Here is a 16,380-nt window from a genome sequence, read left to right on the forward strand (position 1 = left end):
TTCTTACTGAATAATGCCTCAGATAATGTAGTTGGAACAGAAATAGTATTTACGCTCACAAGAAAATTTTTGTGGGATGGTGAGAATTTTTCAAAGGACACAAAATTTGAGATTGGGTATAATGGATGCTTAGTACATTCTCTAGTTCCTTTCCTAATGGCAATAGGTAGATCATAATCATTAGTTATAGTTTTAGGAGATTTATGCTCATTTTGAAAAACAGAGTCAAAAATCATAGTTACCTCATTTCCAGAGTTAGGATTAGGTTCTTGGATTGACATTGGTTCAGGATTTTGAAACTTTCCTTTTTTAGTACATTTGTAATTCCTTCATAGAATCTGGAACAATATTATCCTTTATCACATCTTCTGTGTTTGGAATGGATTTAAACTCAAATTCAGTGTTTGACTTGGGATCAGAAGAAACATGTTTAGACTTAGAAGAATTAATGGGTGAAAATGTTGAATAAGAGGACAAATCAAGCAAAAAGAAGTCTTTATTCTTATCTTCCATGAATGAAGTCTCCCCCTAAAGATAAGGTTGAGTAAAAAATGGTTTACTTTTTTCAAAAGTGACATCTGTACACACAAAATTTTTTGGTTGGAGGATGATAACACTTATACCCTTTTTTATTTGATAAATATCCCACAAAAATGCGCTTAATTGCTCTAGGATCCAACTTCCCTCTATTGCGACTATGAACATGAACAAATGATGTACAACTAAATATCTTAGGTATGAGGTTGTTTGTGGTATTAAAGTTGGGATAAAATTGTGAGAGTAGTTCCATAGGAGTTTTCAATCCCAAAACCCTTGAAGGTAACTTATTTATAATATGTGTGGCAGTGAGAATAGCTTCACCCTAGTAGGATTTGGGTACATTCGCTTGAAAAAGTAAAGCTCGGGTTGTGGCTAGTAAATGATTGTTTTTCCTTTCTGTTACTCCATTCTATTGTGGAGTATTAATACAAGATGACTCATGGATAATCCCTTTCTTTTGGAAATAGGTAGATAAACTGTGGTTGAAATAGTCTCTTGCATTATCATACCTAAATCTCTTGATTTTCACCTCAAATTGATTTTGAATCATGTTTTGGAAGCTTAAAAATATACTATTCACATCTGATTTGGATTTAAGTAAAAATATCTAAAAGACCCTGGTCCAATCATCTATGAAATAAACAAACCACTTTACCCCTAAAATATTAGGAATTATAGAGGAACCCCATATGTCGCTATGAATCAAGTAAAAAGAAGTAGAACTTCTTTTATTGCTAACTGAAAAAGACACATGTCTATGCTTTGCAAGTTCACAAATATCACAATGGAAAATTTCAGCATTTAATCCTTTGAACAAAGGAGGAACATGTTTTTCAAAGTTCCAAAAGAAAGATGTCCAAGACGAAAATGATAAAGTCATATTTTTTTTTATTGGAAGATTTTTCAAAAAGAAATGACAAAGATAAACTATTCTTGATGTTACTTGTGTTGTTTGATGTTTCAAGATAGTATAGTCCATCCTTCTCCTCTTCCTTAAACTCTGATCTTGAAATTCACAATAAGATGGATGAAAAGTCACTTGGCAGTTTATATCTCTGGTAAGTTTTTGTATAGATATCAAATTAGTAGATAATCCAAGAACATGAAAAACATTTTTAAGAACAAACGAGGGATTAATTTGAACATCTCCTAATCCTGACACTGTAGTAAGTGAACCATTTACAACAACAATTTTCTTATTATTAGGATACAGGGTATATGTACTAAACTTTTGTAAGGAATGTCATATGGTCTGTGACTTATGAGTCAATGACTAAAGAACTTGTAATAGGCTTAACCGAGACATTTAGGGTGCAGTTGGATGGGCGGTGAGATTGGTTTCGGTGGGATTAAAAACAGTGGTGGAGGTGAGATTAGTTATTGTAACGGTGAGATTGGTTACTGTAGCGATGAGATTAAAATCAATGATAGAAATGTGTTTGGATGAAAAAACAGTGGTGGCGGTAAGATGAATTGTAATGAAAAGATAAATGACCATTAAGGACATTAGATTAAAATTTATATGTAATAAAAAATTTTAATTATTTGACATTTATGAAAATAATTTAAAAATACTAAATTTATATTTATGTCAAATTATAAATTTTTTAATAAATAATTAAAAATTAATAAAAATATAATAATATATCAAATAATTTTTTAAATATATATATTGAATTATCAACTTTTTTGGTAAAATAGTAATAAAAGGATATTAAGAGGACAAAAGAGTCCAAAAGAAGGTGCGGTGGCTCACCACACCCCTTTCTCACTAGTGAACAATCGGGCTTTCATTGGTGCCATGTCAACATAGTCGTGCTGTAGCTTTGTTACCCAAATGAAAATTTGTGATACATTTACATAAAAAAGATGCTTCATCGCACCGAACAGTAGACACAATTGAATCCAAATGAACCCTTAATTAATGAGAACTAAAAGCTTTACCTGAACTAAAGACCTTATCCAATGAATATACTCCAGTAGGCTTTTCAAGGGTTTTCAATAGGCTTCTCAGCTTCTCAATCTCTTCTCTGTCCAACTCTTGTTGTTTCGAAGACATCTATAGTACTTTGGTGATTTTCTTAGTTGACACTTCCTTAAAATTGGGTGGTAGTGATATCTTTTTTTGAATTGAAACAAGTCTTAAGATATAACCAGAAATGACTCTTAGCAATGAAAGCTAAAGAAGGGAAAAATAAAATGGCTATGAGGGCCTGAATAGGGTTCGGCAATGAAGGCTAAAAATTTTGCTTCCCAAGAAGAGCCTAAAGTTCTGATACCATTTGTGGACACTTGAACTCAACTTGCGAGGTATTGTCCGCTTTGATCCAAAGGTCTCATGGTTTTGTCCCACAAAAGGTGCCTTGCAAGTTTTGAGTTTAGATTTATATATATATATATATATATATCATACCATATCCACACATTCTTCCAATGTGGGATTGGGGGCGTTACAATCTCCCTACCTTTAAAGCTTGACATTCCTGTTAAGTTGAGTCCAACCATAGGACCAAGATCACATTAGACATTGGGATTTTAGAGGTGGCTTCTCCACTGTGTAGCATTTAGTTCCCACTAACAGGTGACCGCTCTGATACCATGTGAAAAAACTAAAAAATAAAAGTGTGTGAAAAACTAAGAGTAAAACTGAATGTATATTGAAAAACTGCACATAAAGAATTATACAAGCATCTTAGGTTTATATACAACTAACTAATGAGTAAACTAGGAAAATAAATCTTCTTAAAAACTGATCCTATAATTGAGTGATTGTCTATCCTAATTTTTTGACCTTAATTCTAAGGATACAAATACTTAATTCTAGAGATACAAATATAAATATACAGATTACAATATTACAAGATTACAACCAGTTGTAAATAAGTGTTTTCCGATAGTGTGTTTCGATTTTCTTCCTTCCATCATCAGCTTGTTACTTAATGTGTTTCCAGCTTATACTTTTTTTTGAAGTTGATATCTTCTTTTGCCCTCTAGAATTTGCCAGGGACTTAATCTTAGTTCTTTTCCTTATTTAATTTGTTTTTTTTTTTTTCGCTTAAATATCATCTGATAACTATTGGCTGGAATAGTAATATATTTCTTATGTGGTACTTTGTTTCTAATTTCTGGGTCTTAATTTTCTTTGCTAATCTTTTATTGGTTAACAACTGTTGTATTTGTTTTTCTTTCTCCACTAATGAACTTCAATGGCACTGGTATTGGCAATTTGATTTCAGGGTTGCAGGCTGAAAAACACTGAGTTGATAGTTGGGGTATTTTTACTGGTCATGGAACAAAGGTTTGTTGCAGAAATTTTATATTATCTCTTATATACTGTATGCTGAGACAAATAACATGCTGGAATTTGTTGGTTTCTGGGAAATTTGTAAATATGAACATTTAAATGTGAAAAGCCTTTTCCATTATATTTTCAAATCATTTCAACCTTTGATACTTAGCATCTGTGTTATCATTTTGTAACTGACTGAGCTCAGAAGTTTCTGTGTATGTTTATCCACTCCAAGGCAGAAATAGATGTGTTATTTTTCTCCTCTTTATCTCGATGGCCTGTTCTTCTATGTTGATGTAATTTTGGGGGAATTTGGGATGAGTTTGCTGGTTATGATGAATTCTTTGAATGTTCCTTCAAAAAGAAGTACATTAGAGAGGAAACTTGATAAACTTATACTCACTCTCTTTGGTACTCTTTTCACTATGTGTCTGATTGGAGCAATAGGCAGGTGTGGGAAATAGCTTGTCTGCACTTATATTACATTTCATTAAATGTTGTGGGATTTTATTAAATTTTTTTCTAATATTTTTGATAATGATGTTCTCTGCTTGAAATATTGCAGTGGTGTATTCATTGACCGAAAATACTACTTCTTAGGTCTCGGTAAAAGTGTGGAAGATCAATTCAATCCTAATAACAGATTTCTGGTACCATATGCTTGTTGGTTCTCGTTTTGTCTCTCACTTACACACACATAGACATACACACATTCACAAAAATTTTTAACTCAATTCTGTTTTCTGGTTTTACAGGTTGCTCTTTTGACCATGTTGACTCTACTTACTTTATACTGGATAATTATCCCTATATCTCTATATGTTTCTATTGAGGTTGGTCTTTTTTTCTTATTTGTTTTATTTCTCGCTTTATCAATGCACAAAAATGGTCTTATTGGATTCACATGCAATTTCAGATAGTCAAGTTTATCCAGTCCACTCAATATATTTGTGGGAAAACACTTATTTACAGCTGATTGTAATATTGTAATTTGTATATTTATATTTGTATCTCTAGAATTAAGTATTTGTATCCCTAGATTTAAGGACAAAAAATTAGGATAGACAATTCCTCAATTATAGGATCAGTTTTTAGGAAGATTTAGTTTCCTAATTTAACCCCTAGTTAGTTGTATATAAACCTAAGGTTCTTGTATAATTCTTAATGAGCAGTTTTTCAACATACATTCAATTTTTCTCTTAATTTTTCACACAGTTTTATTTCTTAGTTTTTCCACATGATATCAGAGCTTTAGGCTCTTATTGGGAAGCAAAATTTTCAGCCTTCATTTTTGACTTCTATTTTAGGCCTTTATTGCCGAACCCTATTTAAGCCTTCATTGTCGAACCTTGTTAAGGGCTTTATAGCCATTCTATTTTTCCCTTCTTTAGCTTTCATTGCTGAGAGTAATTTCTGGTTATATCTTAAGACTTGTTTCAGTTCAAAGAAAGTAACTGGAGATGATGCAAAAGAGAGAGAATCTTTAAAATAGTGTTTGGTTAGAGAATTTGAGATAAAAGAGCTAGGGAGATTGAAGTACTTCCTAGGAATTGACGTAGCTCACTCACGGCATGGTATTTGCATCTCACAACAGAAATATGTGATAGATCTTTTGAAAGAAACTGGGAAGCTCGCATGTAAACCTACAAATACCCCTATAGATCCTAATCATAAAATTGGAGAGGCTAATGAAGATGCTGCTGTAGATAGAGAGATGTACCAAAGATTAGTTGAAAGACTCATTTATCTCTCATATACTAGACCTGATATAACATATGCTGTGAGTGTAGTAAATCAATTTATGCATAGTCCTAAAGAAGTGCACCTACAGGCTGTCTACCATATATTGCACTATTTGAAGGCCAATCCTGGGAGATGTATCTTATTCAAAAGAAATTCGGGGCTAGTTCTAGAAGCATATATAGATGTTGATTATGCAGATTCAGTAATTGATAGAAAATCCACTTCAGGCTACTACACTTTCTTAGGTGGTAATCTTGTGACTTGGAGGAGTAAAAAATAGAATGTGGTGGCAAGATCAAGTGCTGAAGTAGAGTTCGGAGTAATGGCTCAAGGAATTTGTGAACTACTATGGTTAAAGATTATCGTAGAAGACTTGAAGATCAAGTTGGATGGACCAATGAGACTCTATTGTGATAACAAGTCTGCAATAAACATTGCACATAATCCTGTGCAATGTGACAGAACAAAACTCATTGAAGTAGATCGGCATTTCATAAAGGAGAAACTAGATAGTGGGTTGATTTGTACACCTTATGTATCAACCAAGGGTCAACTTGCAGATGTATTGACTAAAGGGCTCAGCAGTGCAACATTTCAAGAAATTATTTCCAAGCTAGGAATGGAAAACACCTATTCACCAGCTTGAGGGGGAGTGTAGGAAAACACTTATTTACAGTTGGTTGTAATATTGTAATCTGTATATTTATATTTGTATTTCTAGAATTAAGTTTTTGTATCCCTAGAATTAAGGACAAAAAATTAGGATAGACAATCTCTCAATTATAGGATCAGTTTTTAGGAAGATTTAGTTTCCTAGTTTAACCCCTAGTTAGTTGTGTATAAACCTAAGGTTCTTGTATAATTCTTAATGAGCAGTTTTTCAATATACATTCAGTTTTTCTCTTAAGTTTTCACACAGTTTTATTTCTTAGTTTTTCCACAATATTAACAAGGACTTAAATATGTACCATGCTGAAACCGACTCCCTGCTTTGGCTAGGACTTCTAATTTGAATGAGGAACTTGGACAGGTAGGTACATGCAATTTTGGCTGACTTGAATGAGATGCATCCAGTTTTCTTATTCTGTTTATTGAGCTCTAAATCATTTTGAATTGCTGGTATGATCAGGTGGAATACATTTTTTCTGATAAAACTGGAACTTTGACAAGAAATTTAATGGAGTTCTTCAAGTGTTCGATTGAAGGTGAAATCTATGGAACAGGTATGACCGAAATTGAGAGGGATGTTGCTGAATGAAAAGGCATAAAGCTTCAACAGGTATTCCCTTTTATATTTCTTTATGAAGAAACAAATATTTGACTTTTTTGAGTAACTTTACCTGTGTTTGAAGGGAATGATGTTCTTGTTATCATAACAACTTTAGGTGCAAAGATCAGCCAACTTGATACAGGAAGAGGGTTTTAATTTTGATGATTTGAGGCTTATGCAAGGAGCCTGGAGAAATGAGGCTAATCCTGATGCTTGCAAGGTAGCTTACTATAGTCTTTGCCCCTTTTGCTATAGAATGTGATATAGTGTTATTGTTACATTTAATATAAATATTTATTAGTAAATGGCTTTTAGTACTTACCATTCTGGGGCTTATTTTGAGTGTGAATCTCTTTGTACTTGACTAACTCATTAGTAAAAGTTTTTTTCCATCTCATTATGAGTTTCTTTATAGTCTTGTTTTAACGGGGCAAGAATAAGAATACTATTTATGTGATTTTAAAATGATTTTTGTGTTTTTAGTCATGTTTGATATTTGTGGTTGTAGGACTTGTTTTACCTTTGATACTTTCGTTTGGATATTCAACGTGTTTTATCCACTAGACATTTTGTAGGATTTGTTTTACTTTTGTTATTCATATGCCTTTAGTCAATATATATGTATGTATTAAGAGGCAATTTTTCACATTGCAAATGTGGTATTTGAATTCTATTAAAAATGAAGATTAGGAAATCTACTTCACCTCATATTATTTGAGAAAATTCATTTAAAAATAAAAATGAATAGCAAGTTTTTAATTGTAATTTCAATCATGTCCTTGAGCTTGAGCTTAGCCTAGTAGTCAGTCCCGATATTTTGTCAACTAATTGCGCTCGACCTTAATAGTTTCAGCTAGATTTGAAGTTAAGATACATAAAAGCTTTAATTAACAAGTTTGAGCAGGGAGCTGTGGGGATTGACAGGTTTGCAGCCAGCAGCCCTATTTAGTATTTGTCAAGGGTCTGGTAATTTTGTTTATGTATGATGGTGTTGTGATTTGACTTTTTCTTGCTTGGAGTTGGGGATTGACTTTATTGTAAAATGTCGCTTACTGCTTTACAGCTTGCACAAGCGAGCATTGTGAATGAATTTTCTAATTCTAATGCAAGACCATTGTTAAATTTGGTGAAGACAAGTGGAAGAATCATAGGTTGATATTCACTCATGCATCTTTCTCTGGTGGAGGTTTTGGTGGTTGTAGTCGGTTTTCCTCCTTCTCATTCTAGGCAGTGGTTTCTTTTAGTGGTTCCTGGTGATTCTTGGCTTGTGGTGTTTGTCAGATTCTGGGATGGGAATTCATTTAACTTATTGTCCATGTATTGGATGATATGGTATCTGAGTTGTTCTGTCATTAACAGATTAGCACAATTGTTGCAGTTAGTAATTATAAACCACTAGTTGCAAGTTCTGACATTGCAAGTTTTTGAAGTCTTGGGGAAAATAGATATATTCTACCCAAACTTAAGGATGGAAAATATAATATTTACTGTTCAATTTTACATTAGCTTCTGTCTGTCTTGCTTTAAGACTTTCAATTAAATGATGAATCTCTCTGCAGATTTTTGGGATCTCCCTTTTTTCAGCACTTTTTTTTGTTATTTGGGCATTTCCTCTATGCTTTCTTGTGACAGCTTGCTGTTCATATGTATATATGCAATGTTGTTGGATGGATGTGTGTGGATATCCATGTATTTGTTAGTTATTTTTAAGCTGTTTTGAACTCAGCTAGTAACAGAATAGGCAAAATATGTACTGATAAGTGAGTTATTGGAGCTCTTCCTCTATACGATATGATTATCAAAGCAGGTGTTTGTACACAAAAAGACACCTATGGTGGGTCCATTTTCAGTATAAATTTATCAGGTTTCCTTTTTCATATGGCTGCATTATTCATTTATTAAGTGCAGTTAGTTTAGATGGAGTGCAGAAAACATGACTGACATTTTAATCTTGCTTTCCATTAGGATCTATCCGTATGGAATTTAAACCTAGTTATATTCTATTGCTGGATACCTACCTAACTAAGAATAATGTGGTAGTCTAATTTATTAACTAAGCATTTTAAGGTGTAGTTTTGTTTCTTTTTTGCAGGAAGTTTTTAGATGCCTTGCCATATGTCACACCGTGCTTCCTGAAGGTGATGAGTCCCCTGAGAAAATCAAATATCAAGCTGCATCCCCATATGAGGCTGCTTCGGTTTTGGCTGCAAAAAAATTTGGCTTCTTCTTTTACAGATTACTGATGCCCTATGTCTCATTGATATGTGGGAGGGTTTTTCTTTTGTTTGTTTAAAATGGGAACTCCAATGAATAATTTAGATTCAGTTTGATTCTGAGTTAGTTTTGTTCTTTCTGTTTGAAACTATGTTTAATATTGGACTGCATGTTTTCCATATACAACTAAAATAAGTTGGATTTATCCTTAATCCTTTTCTTGTTATTTGAGACCGTTTTTTGAAGTACAGAATACCTATCTTGACATCAATGCAGCTTTACCAAATGAACCAAATAAATAAATTGAGTAATCTAAAGAAATTTCTTTCAAGATCTAATCAAATGGTTTAATATTCTGCTCTAGATGGTTTTCCATCTCTTCCCTTCCCCCCCCCCCCCCCCCCCCCCAAAAAAAAAAAAAGAAAAAAGGAAAAAAGTTCATGAAGCAGCATAACTTGGTGATTCATTGCTATTAATTGTGATTGATTTTCATTACTAAGGGATAGTGCTACCCTCTAGTTGCTGTTTTTAAAATTTCATCACATCTGTGTCTTCATAAATCAGATGATCCCTGAAATTTGTCAAGTACTTAGGATTGACTTCTGGTGGACAGCTGGTAGAGAACATGATTACAAATTTGTCAAGTCATACTTTTGTGAGAAACTTTGAACCAAGTTTTTTTTGTATAATGATTGGCCGTTCCTATTTTTGGTGCTAGTTACTAGAGGAGGTTGCACTTGTTGATGGCTTTGCAGCCTGTGGCTCTTTTTCTTTGTTTGCACACGTACACCTACGATGATGTGTGTTCGTGAATCTCATGTGGAGAGGATGGGTAAAATCCAAGATGTGTTTTATGAGATTTTAAATGTTCTTGAGTTCAATAGGTATGGATGCATCCTTCGCTCTATCTCTTCATTTATGAGTTCTTTCTAGTCGGCTCTAATGTCCGGTCCTTTTTGCATTAAATAGTACAAGGAAGCGCCAATCTGTTGTCTGCCGATATCCAGACGGCAGGCTGGTACTATATAACATGACTTCATAACTTTCTAAATAGGATGAGTATTGCAAATGTTTTTTCTGGCGAAGAAAATGACACTGTGCCAGAACTATACTTTTAACAGGGAGCTGATACTGTCATTTATGAGAGATTGGTGGGTGGAAGTGATGATTTAAAGAAAGTGACCAGGGAACACTTGGAACAATTTGGTTCTGCTGGATTACATACCCTTTTCCTGGCCTATACAGATCTAGCTCCTGACATGTTTGAGAGCTGGAACGAGAAATTCATCCAAGCCAAGTCATCTCCACGAGATCGTGAAAAAAAGTTGGATGAAGTATGTTTTGTTGTGTAATGGTACGTTTATATAACAATGTGATTAGCATGTTTTGCTTAGGGAAAACTTGATCAATTCCTTTCTTTTCATGAATGTTGATTAGTTATTTTCTTTCAATTAAATGATGAATATTAATTCTTTTATTATTTGAATGATTTTATGTTGGCTTTTGTCTGAATAATGCTGTAGTAATGATTTTGTTTAATGAAATTTTAGTGTTACTCTGTTGTTCATGTTATGCTCTACTAGGCGTGCTTTGCTGTTAGTGTCAACTTATCTTTTGGATGATCCACTTAATTTAAACTGGTCTGCTGGTTGGAGAAAGAAATACAAATAAAACCACCTAATCTGGTCCTAAAAGCACTTAATTTCTCTTCCTGGATTTTAGTTTTCCTCATCTGCCTTAAAACAATGTGTAGCTGTAGCAAGTTCCTGTTATATAGAATATTAAACCTTTCTCTTTTGTAACCAACCAGGATATTTCTCCAACCTCCTTTTAAGTCGTATTTTCTTTGCTTGCCTGGTTTATGCTAATGTTGCTATTTTATTTGATGGTACAATCGGGTGTTAGTTAATTTTACATGATTTGTTTTCAGAGAAGAGTGTAGATTGTGTGTGATAGAATTGTACAGGTGGAACTAGGAGATATAGGAGAGACAAACTTCTTTAGCACACTTGACCGAGAATGTCTTATATGCATTTAGCTTTAGAACATTATTTAGTGCAAAGTCAGTGTGGTATACTATCATGTCTGACGTCTCCGTTTGAAACAAGGGTATTGTGTCCGAATAAGTAGCATATTTTGTAAGAAGGTCGTAGATTCCTGTTGATAAGAGTTTTGTTGCCTAGACCTCCTAAATACTTAATTTCAATGTTTATATCCAGGTTTTTGTAGCTAAGAGATTCGGAAATCTTTGGGAGGGACAGTTTGTGGGATGGCCTGGTCTTTATCTTAATTTGGTCAACTAATTTACACCCCTTTGCCAAGGGCCTAAGATCAAGAGGATTGTCTTTTATCATTTGGATCCTTTTAGGAAGAAGGTTGCGGAGGTTTATTTGCTTCTGATAAGAGGTTTTCTTGAGGCATAATATGGCAAATGGTGCAAAGTTAGGCTGATAAGATTGCATTAACTGAAGCTATAAGGAGCATATTTTTTGCTTTTAGAAGGGAATGGCATTTTGAATCTGGATAGATGGTTGGGCAAGAAACGTAGATTTATGAAATATTTTTGTGGGAAAACGCTTATTTACAGCTAGTTGTAATCTTTTAATCTGTATATTTATATTTGTATCCCTAGAATTAAGTATTTGTATCCCTAGAATTAAGGACAAAAAATTAGGATAAACAATCTCTCAATTATAGGATTACTTTTTTAGGAAGATTTAGTTTCCTAGTTTAACCCCTAGTTAGTTGTATATAAACCTAAGGTTCTTGTATAATTCTTAATGAGCAGCTTTTCAATATACATTCAGTTTCCACACTGATTTATTTCTTAGTTTTTCCACATGGTATCAGAGCTTTAGGCTTTTCTTAGGAAGCAAAATTTTCAGCCTTCATTGCTAACTTTTTTAAGCCTTCATTGCCGAACCCTTTCAAAGAAAGATATCACTACCACCCAATTTGAGGAAATGTTAACTGAAAAAATCACTGGAGTACTACAGATATCTTAGAAACAAGGAGAGTGCGACAGGGAAGAGATTGAAAAGCTGAGAAACTTATTGAAAAGTCTACTGTGGTATGTTCTTTAGGTAAGGTTTCTAGTTCAGGTAAAGCTTCTGGTTCTCATGGATTAAATATCTCGGCTAAGCCTATTACGAGTTCTTGGGTAATTGACTCATGAGCCACAGACCACATGATACATTCCTCACAAAAGTTTGGTACATATAACCTGTGTCCTAGTAATAAAAAAATTGTTGTTGCAAATGGTTCACTTACCACAGTGGCAGGATTGGGAGATGTTCAAGTTAATCCCTCGTTTGTTCTAAAAAATGTTCTTTATGTTCCTGGATTGTCTACTAATATGATAACTATACAAAAACTTACCAGGGATATGAATTGCAAAGTAACTTTTTATCCCTCTTATTGTGAATTTTAGGACCAGAGTTCGGGGAAGATGATTGGACTTGCTAACGAGAAAGATGGACTATACTATCTTGAGACATCAAATAACACAAGTAATATCAAGAATAGTTTACCTTTGTCATTTCTTTCTGAAAAATCTTTCAATAAAAACAAAATCTGGCTTTATCATTTTCGTCTTGGACATCCTTCTTTTAGAACCTTGAGAAACATGTTTCCTTCTTTGTTCAAAGGATTAAATGTCGAAGATTTTCATTGTGATGTTTGCGAACTTACAAAGCATAGACGTGTGTCTTTTTCAATCAGTAACAAAAGAAGTTTTACTCCCTTTTACTTGATTCATAGTGACATTTGAGGTCCCTCTACAATTCCTAATATTTTTGGTGCGAGATGATTTGTTTCATTCATAGATGATTGTACCAGGGTCTCTTGGGTTTTTTTACTTAAATCCAAATCAGATGTGAATAGTGTGTTTTTAAGCTTCCAAAACATGATCCAAAATCAATTTGGAGTGTGAATCAAGAGATTTAGGTCTGATAATACAAGAGACTACTTCAACCAGAGTCTATCTACCTATTTCCAAAAAGAGAGAATTATTCATGAGTCATCTTGTGTTAATACTCCACAGCAGAACGGAGTGGCAGAAAGAAAAACAGTCATTTACTAGCCACAACCCGAGCTTTTCTTTTTCAAGCAAATGTACCTAAATTTTACTGGGGGAAGCTATTCTCACTGCCACACATATTATAAATAGGTTACCTTCAAGGGTTTTGGGATTTAAAACTCCTATGGAACTACTCTCACAATTTTATCCCAACCTCAATACCACAAACAATCTCACACTTAGGATATTTGGTTGTACATCATTTGTTCATGTTCACAGTCATAACAGGAAAAAGTTGGATCCAAGAGCAATTAAGTGTATTTTTGTGGGGTATTCTTCAACTCAAAAAGGATATAAGTGCTATCATCCTCTTACCAAAAAATTCTGTCTGCAGATGTCACTTTTGAAGAAAATAAACCATTTTTTACTCAACCTTATCTTTAGGGGGAGACTTCATTCATGGAAGATAAGGATAAAGATTTCTTTTTGCTTAATTTGTCCCCGTCTTCAACATTTACACCCATTAATTCTTCTGAGTCGAAACTTGTTTCTGCTGAGCCCAAGTCAAACATTGAATTTGAGTCTGAACCCATTCCAAATACAAAAGATGTGACAAAGGATAATATTATTTTTTATTCTATGAAGGAATTACAGGTGTACTCAAGAAGGAAAGTTTCAGATCTTGTACCAGTGCCAGTCCAAGAACCTGATCCTAACTCTGGAAATGAGGTAACTACAGTTTTTGACTCTGTTTTTCAAAATGAGCATGAATCTCCTAAAACTATAATTAGTGATGATCTGCTTATTGCCATTAGGAAAGGAACCAGAGAATGTACTAAGCATCCACTATACCCAATCTCTAATTTTGTGTCATTTGAAAAATTTTCACCATCCCACAAAAATTTTCTTGTAAGCCTAAACACTATTTCTATTCCAACTACATTATCCAAGGCATTATCTAGTGAGAAATGGAGGCAAGCCATGAAAATAGAAATGGAGGCCTTAGAGAAAAATCAAATATGGGAACTGGTAGAGTTGCCTAAAGGAAAAAATCTAGTGGGGTGTAAATGGGTTTTCACTGTAAAATACAAAGCAGATGGTGCTGTTGAAAGGTATAAAGCCAGGTTAGTGGCTAAGGGCTACACTCAAACCTATGGAGTGAATTATCAGGAAACCTTCACTCCATTTGCCAAGATGAATACAGTTAGGATTTTGTTATCATTGGCTGCAAATTACAATTGGCAGCTTCAATAATTTGATGTAAAGAATGCTTTTCTATATGGGGATTTGGAAGAAGAAATATATATGAAAGTTCCACCGGGATTTGGAGGTCATCTAGAAGCAAACAAAGTATGCAGGCTAAAAAAGGCTTTATATGGCCTTAAATAGTCTCCTAGGGCTTGGTTCGGGAGATTTGCCAAAGTGATGCTAACAATGAGATATAAACAGAGTCAAGGAGATCACACATTGTTTATCAAGCACTTTGATTCAGGGAGAGTCAGTTCTATTAGTGTATGTTGATGATATAATTGTAACTGGAGATGATGAAAAAGAGAAAGAATCTCTAAAATAGTGTTTGGCTAGAGAATTTAAGATAAAAGAGCTAGGGAGATTGAAGTACTTCCTAAGAATTGAAGTAGCTCACTCACGGCATGGTATCTTCATCTCACAACAGAATTATGTGATGGATCTTGTGAAGGAAACTAGGAAACTCTCATGTAAACCTGCAAATACCCCTATAGATCCTAATCATAAAATTGGAGAAGCTAATGAAGATGCTGCTGTAAATAGAGAGATGTACCAAAGATTAGTTGGAAGACTCATTTATCTCTCACATACTAGACCTGATATAGCATATGCTGTGAGTGTAGTAAGTCAATTTATGCATAGTCCTAAAGAAGTGCACCTACAGGCTGTCTACTGTATATTGCACTATTTGAAGGCCAATCCTGGGAGAGGTATCTTATTCAAAAGAAATTCGGGGTTAGTTCTAGAAGCATATACAGATGTTGATTATACAGGTTCAGTAATTGATAGAAGATCCACCTCAAGCTACTGCATTTTCTTAGGTCGTAATCTTGTGACTTGAAGGAGTAAAAAACAGAATGTGGTGGCAAGATCAAGTGCTGAAGCAGAGTTCAGAGCAATGACTCAAGGAATTTGTGAACTACTATGGTTAAAGATTATCCTAGAAGACTTGAAGATCAAGTTGGATGGACCAATGAGACTCTACTGTGATAACAAGTCTGCAATAAGTATTGCACACAATCCTGTGCAACATGACAGAACAAAACACATTGAAGTAGATCGGCATTTCATAAAGGAGAAACTAGATAGTGGGTTGATTTGTACACCTTATGTATCAACCAAGGGTCAACTTGCAGATGTGTTAACAAAAGGTCTCAACAATGCAACATTTCAAGAAATTATTTCCAAGCTGGGAATGGAAAACACCTATTCACCAGCTTAAGGGGGAGTGTGGGAAAACACTTATTTACAGCTAGTTGTAATCTTGTAATCTGTATATTTATATTTGTATCCCTAGAATTAAGTATTTGTATACTTAGAATTAAGGACAAAAATTAGGATAGACAATCTCTCAATTATAGGATTAGTTTTTTAGGAAGATTTAGTTTTCTAGTTTAACCCTTAGTTAGTTGTATATAAACCTAAGGGTCTTGTATAATTCTTAATGAGTAGTTTTTCAATATACATTCAGTTTCCACATTGATTTATTTATTAGTTTTTCCACAATTTTTCTGCGTTAATTTTTTTTATTACAAATGAATAGGAAAGTTCCTTATACATACCATCTATATTGGCCTGGAGGCCTGGACCCATCTCTCAATGTAATCCTGAATTCATAATAGCAAATTAGCAATGTGAGGTGGATATCCCTTTAGCCTCTAAGATGTCCTACAAACTATAAAGCTAGGGTGATCGGGAAGGATAGAATTGGTGTCACAGGTATAGAAGGATTTGTGAATTCTTTATATTCTTTATCGGGGATAAGGGTAGTGCTCTTTTACTAGGAAAAGTATACAGTAAACTTGAAAAGTATTTAAGGCTAACTTTAGGCTATGCATTCAGGTTGACATCTTGCTTTGTTACGATATGCTTAAAAAATTCCACCCTCTGCAAGTGAAAGGCAGAATATGTGAAAATTTATAAGCCATGACACCATGGATCATGATTTTTTCCCTAGTTGTATTAGGCCTAACAGGATTGGTGAATCAGTGGATTGATAGCAATTACTTTGCTGGTTGATGCAGGAGGAAGATTATATTCATTTCTTTAAATTAGAAA

At 34.0% G+C, this 16,380-nt stretch overlaps 1 pseudogene across 1 annotated transcript in view; it reads left to right on the plus strand.

The window, feature by feature from the left end:
* The window catches only part of LOC111288042 (phospholipid-transporting ATPase 3-like), a 35,593-nt pseudogene that overhangs the window by 15,200 nt on the left and 4,013 nt on the right, over positions 1–16,380 (plus strand). The window contains exons 9-19 of the transcript XR_016341665.1: positions 3,777–3,838; positions 4,152–4,280; positions 4,395–4,479; positions 4,585–4,662; positions 6,505–6,602; positions 6,702–6,851; positions 6,958–7,062; positions 8,935–9,077; positions 9,839–9,940; positions 10,026–10,074; positions 10,178–10,389. The product of XR_016341665.1 is annotated as a phospholipid-transporting ATPase 3-like (transcript). The remainder of the gene's footprint in view (positions 1–3,776; positions 3,839–4,151; positions 4,281–4,394; positions 4,480–4,584; positions 4,663–6,504; positions 6,603–6,701; positions 6,852–6,957; positions 7,063–8,934; positions 9,078–9,838; positions 9,941–10,025; positions 10,075–10,177; positions 10,390–16,380) is intronic.

Source organism: Durio zibethinus, chromosome 4, assembly GCF_047325235.1.
Source record: "Durio zibethinus cultivar Kanyao isolate XHJ-2024 chromosome 4, ASM4732523v1, whole genome shotgun sequence".
NCBI lineage: Eukaryota > Viridiplantae > Streptophyta > Magnoliopsida > Malvales > Malvaceae > Durio > Durio zibethinus.